Raw genomic sequence first — 8465 nt, 5'->3', positions numbered from 1 at the left:
TAGTCCATGAAACAGATTCTGTGATTGCTCCTGCTTATAACACAGCAGGAAAAGGCTCATGATCTACTCCCTGCTCTGCTCCCAATCACCTGTAGTAAAGAAGAGAAAGGGGACAGAGATAGTCTCTTAAACAAATTCATGTTATTTTTCTGGCAAAAATATTTTATACACGTTATTATTTCTTGGTAATTTGCAATTTTACTGAACATAGTGACACATTTTAAATCACTGTCCTAACTTGCTCTTTGTTAAACAGATCTATTAATCTGAAAAATGCTTTCTAATTAAATGAACCTGTGTGATTACATTATAGAATAATTAAGAATTAATCAGGCAGGGGAATTATTTATTTACTTTAGTTATTTTAGATGAGAGAAGAAGAGAGAGTGTGGGGAGGAGAGAGAGGAGAGTATTAACTTTTAGCTGCTTTCACAATTAGTTCATTGATGGTTTCTCAATATGTGCTTTCACCAGAGTGCGCAAGCCAATCCAGTGGCCCCTTGCTCCAAAGCCAGAGTCCTCAGGCTCAAGCCAGCATCCTTGGAATCATGTCATTGAACTTGTGCTCAAGACCAGTGACCTTGCACTCAAGCTGTGATCGACCTGGCAAGCCCACACTCAAGCCATGAGACCACACTTTAGCCAGGAATCAGTGCTCTGACTCCAAGAACTATGCTGCGTTCCTCCCACACAGCTACCCCTCCACCAGTGTCTCCTCTCAGCCTGTTACTGCTGGGCCTTCCCTGCCTGCTCATTCTCCAACATGGGATGTACCTCCACTGGCTTGCACCTGGGAAGGAAGTGTCACTGTTTCAGTTCAAAACCAAATCTTTGCTATCATTCAGAATTCACCATTCTGCTGTCTTAGACCCTCAATTATTTATTAATACTTACATAGGATTCAGTATGTACCACATGATTTCAAGAGCATTATAAATTTTATCAAATATTTAATCTTCTTAATGATCTTAATGACCAGTAGATTGTTCATTTTAGTGTTGACATTTTATGGTAGAACAAACTGAAACCCAGAGAAATTAATCTTTCCAATGGCCACATAGCTGGGAAAACATGGGAATACATGAAAGTTGGTTAGCATTGTCTTTGAGAAAATAAGGGGACAGTCAAAGCACTTTGACTGCTACTCTGTCTGATTATTTCATGAAACACTCAAATTCTCTGATGAAAACACTGAAGCAGGGTCTCGCCCAGCTGTGAGACCCTGGCAGAAATGGGCAGACCCTAAAACACCCCTGGCCACTGCCCTCTCTTCCCTGTCAGCCTACATGTAAGAAATAATTTTCTTTTATTCCAGTTAGATGAATTCCTGAATCAGTAATTTTTTGTAGGCCCTATTAAAGCTTTGTCCTGTTTGTGTTTTGAGAGTGAGCTTATTCTTATCTCTTCTTCTTCCTCTCAAAGTCTCCCCCTCCTCCAGCCACTCCACCTCCCAACAATTCCACTAAGCCTGTCCTCCTCATGGTCTCCGACCCACATGTATTTCTCTTTCCTGAGAGGCCTCCCCTGATCACACTGTATAAACTCAGCCCGCATGCTCCCTGTCCCAGTCCCTGCTCATTTTCTCCTAGAGCACATTCCATCCTCTCTAATACACACATGTGCCTCTTGCTTATTTGCTTTATCTGTCTCCTCCCACTAGAGTAGAGCTCCACAAGGCATGGTATCCATTTTATTCAGCACTTGATACTGAGCGCCTAAAATAGTGCCCAGCATGTGGTAGGTACTCAGAAAATATATGCAGATAATGAGGAAACAAATTGTTCTGGAACTCAAGATCCTTCTCCCTCATGTCTATTCTCCCTCTCCTCCCCTTAATGTGTTCATGTTCTCAAGGCTCCATCATTAGAGTTCTGTTCTTCTCATTCTGTTCCCTTTTATGTATCACATGGGCAAGGTTGTGTTAGGGTTCATTTATGGATTAATTAGATAATGTATTGTACATTAAAAATTTGTATCAGGTCATGGCCACTAGGCTAAATACTTATCATTTAAAAACAATAAAATGTAGAAAAAGATGAATAAGGTTCAGAAGTATAAAGCTGAAATGCAAATGCCTTGTGTAACTCTTAGGTCTGACTTTGGGATCTTGTATATTTGTACTGAGTTGTTCCTCTGGGTTACGCTTACCATGGTGTCTGGATCCACTACAATGGGCCCCATCTGTCTGGTGAAAAACTAGAAAAATCAGCTGACAGTCAATCCAAAAGCACTGGAGATTCTTGACAAGATCTCCCAGCCTGTGGTGGTGGTGGACAATTGTAGGGCTGTATCAAACAGGAAAATCCTTCCTAATGAACCGCCAGGCATGGACAGAACCCACAGTGAGTGTTGTTCTGGGTCAGGGGCCATTTGTTTGAATACAATGAGAATATAGGCTGATCATACCTCCTTTAGGGTCATCTAAGAAAAATCTAGCTACTCCACTGAAGAAAACTATTAATTCTTATTGCCAATTTATAACTTCAACCCATCTGTCTCAAAAATCTCACTCACTGGCTCAGTGAGAAAGGATTCAGACCCTATCGAAGATCGACCCCCATTAGTCACCTACTGAGGCGCTCAGCTCCAGAAGCTGTTCCCTTTCTCAGATCACATCACTTCCACCCTACACTAAAGAGTATTTCAGGAGCATACACAGATTGTTAAACATTTTCTCATTTAAAAAAGGGATAAGAGGTAGAACAAACAGCAGTATATTCTGTATACCCCATATCTCAGTAGAGCTATACCATACAACTCTTTGTTTCATTTCATAGCAAATCTTTGATGAATTATACTCCCCTTTGCTCTCTATCTGTATTTCTGTCTGTGTGTCTCTTTGTCTTTGTCTCTTTCTCTCTATTTCTTTTGATATGTGAACTGTAACATACAGAGAGTGTACAACACATACATATACAAAATTTTAATAAATATAATTGATCATCTGTATAATCACTGCCAAGATCAAGAAATGAAACATCACTGACGCCCAAAAGCCCAAATCATATCCTCTCACACCTCACTCCAGCTCACCCATGTTTCGATTTGCATGCTGCATTTTTACACTCTTCCGCATTAAGTGGTTATATTTTTCTATCAGCTTTCCTTTCTTGGTTCTTACTGACTTTTAGTAGAATCTGCCCATATCCTGTTAAATATTTCTGTCTATAAAAACCACACACCATTTTTTTGTTAATATTTTCTTCTATGACTCAGCATCTCATCAACATTAGGAGATTGGACCTCTGAACACTAACTCTAAGAATCCCTGGAAATAATAAAATATCTCTTATTCTCTCTCCCTCTCTCTCTCTCTCTCTCTCTCTCTCTCTCCTGATCTTATCCCTCCCTCTTTTTCTCCCTTTCATCTTCTCTTCATTTTACTTCCCAATATCCCATAGCTTCTAAGAAAACATTTTATCTTTGTATTTCTTTTAAAAGTATTCTTGACCACCAATCACGATAGTGCACTTCTCTTTTCCTGGACTGAATTAATTAATAGCTTGTTTTTTGAGGGGTTAAAGGTTTGAAATCCTACAGAGGGAAAGATCAGTCAAAGAATTTCAACCATGTTTCTGTATATTCTAATTAAGACAACTTCAGGTAACAACAAGGTAATTTCCCATTGCTGAAGAAATCTCTACCTTAAAAATATGTTAAAACACCAAAATTGTGATTTTACCCCCCCCCCCCCCCCCCCCCACACACACTCATCTCACAGAAAGAAGAAAAGCAAAGAGATTTGCTTCCAGTTAAGTTCCATAAGCATGACCAGGTTACCACTCTCTGTCTCTTTATTGATGACTTACTTTAGGTGATTTTTACCTTCCATAACTGAGAACAATAACCTCCAATAATAACTTGTCTTTCCACACTGGGAGAAAGGGAACTTCAGATTACTTGAATTAACCAGAAAGCACCAAAAACTATCACATGTAGAAGAATACAGCTTATCTCACACTTTATACCTCTCTGTGGAGAACATTCTAGATATGGAAATTGAATGGCCTGAGCTATGATGAATAAATCTCCCCTAGGTATCTTATCATGTTCATTTTTATTTCTCATTAAATAAAGAAATAGCATATGGCAGATGGTTAAAATCCTAGACAGTGAAATAAGAAACATCATCAGCAGGTTCTTGAGCATATATACCTCACATCATCTCCCACTGTATGTATAAAGTTTAGATTGACTGTCTTTGCTGAAATAGAAACAAACTTCCTCCCCACTGGACACTCAAATTTTGACAAATTTATCCAAGTGTAACCTGTGGGCAACCTGTACTATCTGCTATTACTATATAGCACTTTCTCCTCTTCCTTTACAGGTTTGCATCTGATGTCCACAGTGCAGTCTGAAACCAAGGGCATCTGGATGTGGTGTGTACCCCACCCATCTAAGCAGAACCACACTTTAGTCCTTCTGGACACTGAGAGTTGGACGACATGGAAAAGGTAAGAAGAAAACCTTTTTTTGTACTTGATACTCCACTTACATTTTAATTCACTACATCTATTCAACTTTTAGGACAGATTTCTCTAAACTACAAATTCAAGTATGACCAATGAGGCTAACTTCTTTTTCATTGAATTTACTTTCTTGGTACACCCAATACTTGAATATGAATAGCTATTTTTATTTTTATACTGGTACAAAAAATACAAGTTAATTACGTATTGAGCAGCTGCACCCAGGGCTTTGTGTTAAGTACTACAGATATGGCAGTGAATGAAGTAAAGACCCAGAGCTTCATTGAGGAGATATGTAATATGCAGTGCTATCAGAACAGAGTACGGATGCAACTATTAAAAACATAACCCAATGTGCCTGACCTGTGGTGGCGCAGTGGATAAAGTGTCGACCTGGAAATGCTGAGGTCGTGGGTTTGAAACCCTGGGCTTGCCTGGTCAAGGCACATATGGGAGTTGATGCTTCCAGCTCCTCCCCCCTTCTCTCTCTCTGTCTCTCTCTCTCCCTCTCTCTCCTCTCTAAAAATGAATAAATAAAATAAAAATAAAAAAAACATAACCCAATGATAACCCATTTTTTTGTGAATTTATACCACTTAGAAAATATATAGTGAAAAATTTGTGTTTGTAAGCTCACTGAGCTTTTAAGATTCAAATTTAACTATATAGTTTTATGTTCTGGACTGAAGTCACAGATATGCAACTGGGCCAGACAGTGCCCTGTGCTGAGGTGGGCCCATACTTGGTGTAATGATTGTTTCACTATCATGAAATTCTTGATGATTTTTTTAAAGGTTTCCCACATTAATTTTCAAATAGTGCCAACAAATTATCTTACTTACCTATAAAGTAAACTTTTTAAAATTTAAATGGGAAATAGTCTGGGAAATCTCTGAACATATTGGTTGAGATTCTTTTTTTATTGATTGATTTTTAGAGAAACAGAGAGGAGAGAGAGAGAAACATTCATTTGTTGTTCCAATTAGTTGTGCACTCATTGGTTGCTTCCCTTGTGTGCTTTAATCTGGGTGTTTTTGGATGGTGCCCTAACTGACTGAGCTAACTGGACAGGATCAAGATTATTATTTTATTATTATAATATGATAAACTCATAAGTAAAAAAGTTAATAGAATACATAGTAATGTTATTATTAGAAAGTGGACACAAAAGAAAGAGGAGGAGGAAACAAGGATGATGTCAAGGAGGAATAAGAGGAGAAGAAGAAAGAAAATACAAGAAAGTTTATTTCAGTAAAATTGTTGAGAATTTTAGAATGCTGATCTCTAAAGCTTGTAAAACAAGTGAGTGAGAACTTAATGTTCATTTACTAAATATCGTTTCATTTAGGTCTGGGACTCTGGTTGTGACTTATGTGCACGCCATCAACAGTGGAGCCATGCCTTATTTGGAGAACGCAATGACAAATCTGGCCCAGATTGAGAACTCAGCGGCCGTGCAGAAGGCAGCCGAGCACTACAGCCAGAGTTGGCGCAGCGAGTGAGCTTCCCCACAGACACACTCCAGGAGCTGCTGGATGTACACAGGGCCTGTGAGAGGGAAACCATTCAAGTGTTCATGGAGCGCTCCTTCAAGGATGTCAAGTGGGAGTTCAGATGAAGCCTGTGGTCTAAGCATACATCCTTCCTGAAAACTGTCCTTCCAAAATTATTCCGAGAATCCCTTTTTATGACTCCATAGTTCATGTGTCTCTCATTGCAGAATGAGCATGGATTCTTCTGAGTGACAGCTCTACAGGCTCCCATCCATGCTTTTTCTAAAAGATGAGTTGTCAGTGTTCTATTAACCACTTAAAACAACACACATGTATTACCTCGCAGTTCTTCAGGTCAGATTCCAACACAAGACATGGGTCCCTGCTCAGTGACCACAAGGTGAAAATAAGGTTCAAATGGGCTCATGTTGTCATACGGAGGTTCTGGGAAACTCCCCTCCGTCTTCAGGCCAGCAATGATGCATCATATCCTTGTATAGTTTCTAATCTCTCTGAACTGCCTCTGCCACCATCTGAAGAAAGCTGCTCTAAAAGGGCTCATGTAGTTAAGTAATGCCCACCTGGAAATTTTCAACTTAAAGTCAAGCTGGACTGTATAACATAATCTAACCATAAAATGAATATTCATCATTTCCTCGGTTCCAAGAACAGACTGGACAAAGCATGGAGGGAACTGTTAGGAGACATCATAATTCTACTTACCATAGCCGTCTTCACTGAGAGTTTGTCTTTGACTCTTTCTTTGATATCTTACAGGTTACAAAAATCTCTCAGTACATATATACAAACCAACTTCATTAAAAGTGAAAAAGGGAGAGTGACGTCATGGAAATGGCGCCGTGAGCAGCGCGTCCGACAGATCTCCCCAAAATCTCAACAAATTTATCAACTAGAAACAGAAAAATTTATCCTCGGAGCATCCCGGAGTTCCACACACACACTGAAAGCGAAAGGACTGTTGCCGAGGAGGGAATACGCCTGTGGTGAGTCAACCCACGCGTGCAGCTGCCCGCGCCGCAGTCCGGAGAGTCCTGGCCACCGGAGTGCACTGAGAAGCCGCACGCGCGCCCCGTGCCGCGGTCTGGGGAGTCCCGGCCACCACCGGCGTGCACTGAGAAGCTGTGCGCACACCCCGTGCCTCAGTCTGGGGAGTCCCGGCCACCACCAGCGTGCACTGAGAAGCCACGCGCGCGCCCCGTGCCGCGGTCCGGGGAGTCCTGGCCACCACCGGCGTGCACTGAGAAGCCGCGCGCGCCCCGTGCCGCAGTCCGGGAGGGGCGCCAAACCTGTCTTTCCTAGTCAGGAGATTCTCTCCGTGGGCGGGGCACCTCACCCAGCCATTCGAGCTAACAATCAAGCGTTGGGGGAGGGGCGCGCAGGCAGCCTGAAATACTCTCTGGAGCACAGCTGCGGATCCAATCACTGAAATTAGCTTAACCCACGAAATCTGCGCACCCACGGGGCCCTGATCTCTCCCAGCAATCCAAGATAAGAGGCATAATATTTTTCAGTGCCTTTCGCTAAAGGGGCGGGGGCAACTTCTGATTGACAGAGCCTCCATATTCAGGGATATACCTAACAAGAGGGACTTGGCAGATACTAAGATCTATACAGCAAGCAGCGAATAGTGCATCTTCTTTCCAGCCAAAACAGGCTACAAAGTGTGGAAAGCCTGGGTTGAGTGGTCCAACTGAGTGGTAGGCACTGAACAGTCACCTTGACAACAATTGACTCCCAGCCCCACCTGATTACGCTGGAGGCTCTGACTGCCAGAGCCTTACCCAGAGCCTTGCGCTGAGTGAGGATAGAGTGGGGATTTCCCAGCTCTTTGAGCCTCTTGCTCCCCAGACAGAAGCAGTGGCAGCCTCATAGCTGGATCACCAGGCTGCTAATTCAGGAAGGGGAGACTAGGGGAGAGACTCCAGGAAAGCAAACTCTCATTGTTGGACTCTGCAAACGCCAAGAAGCCTTGACTACCAGCGAGACTAAAGCCAATTATATGACATTGCCATAGAATCCCATCAACTGCAAATCCCTACCTAAGCATGACACAGGGGCAGAACTTGGGGTACAGAGTCACCGACCAGGAAGAGGGAGAGAAAAGAAAAAGGAAGAAGTTAACCTCTCAAAATCAAGAAAAATCCACAGACTTTATAACTTGTTCCACTAATTCTTTGTTGTTGTTGTTTCTTTCTTCTTTCTTATTGCCTTTATTATTATTTGTATTTCCTCCACCTCGGTCCTTTTATTCTCTGCCCATCTTATGCTACCCTTTTCTTGAACTACACTACCCATGAGTGTTACATTTTATTTCTTTTCTTCATGCTTACTCTACCTTAGGGTTACACTTCAAAACCCTTAACTCTCACTCTCTCCCCTTTTGTTTTCTTTTTGTTTTTTTTCCCCTTTCCTTTTTTTCTTCCTCCATTTCTCTCTTTTTCTTATTTTTTCCTTTCTATTCGTTTCTTCTTCTCTCCTT

General features: G+C 41.6%; 1 pseudogene; it reads left to right on the top strand.

Annotated features, from left to right (window-relative positions):
* Positions 1-2326: 2326 nt before the first annotated feature.
* Positions 2327-8465, top strand: part of LOC136398361 (guanylate-binding protein 4-like) — a 53649-nt pseudogene continuing 47510 nt past the window's right edge.

This window comes from Saccopteryx leptura, chromosome 3, assembly GCF_036850995.1.
Source record: "Saccopteryx leptura isolate mSacLep1 chromosome 3, mSacLep1_pri_phased_curated, whole genome shotgun sequence".
Lineage (NCBI taxonomy): Eukaryota > Metazoa > Chordata > Mammalia > Chiroptera > Emballonuridae > Saccopteryx > Saccopteryx leptura.
The sequence above is the reverse complement of the archived record's forward strand: the minus strand, read 5'-3'. Positions and strand labels throughout refer to the sequence as shown.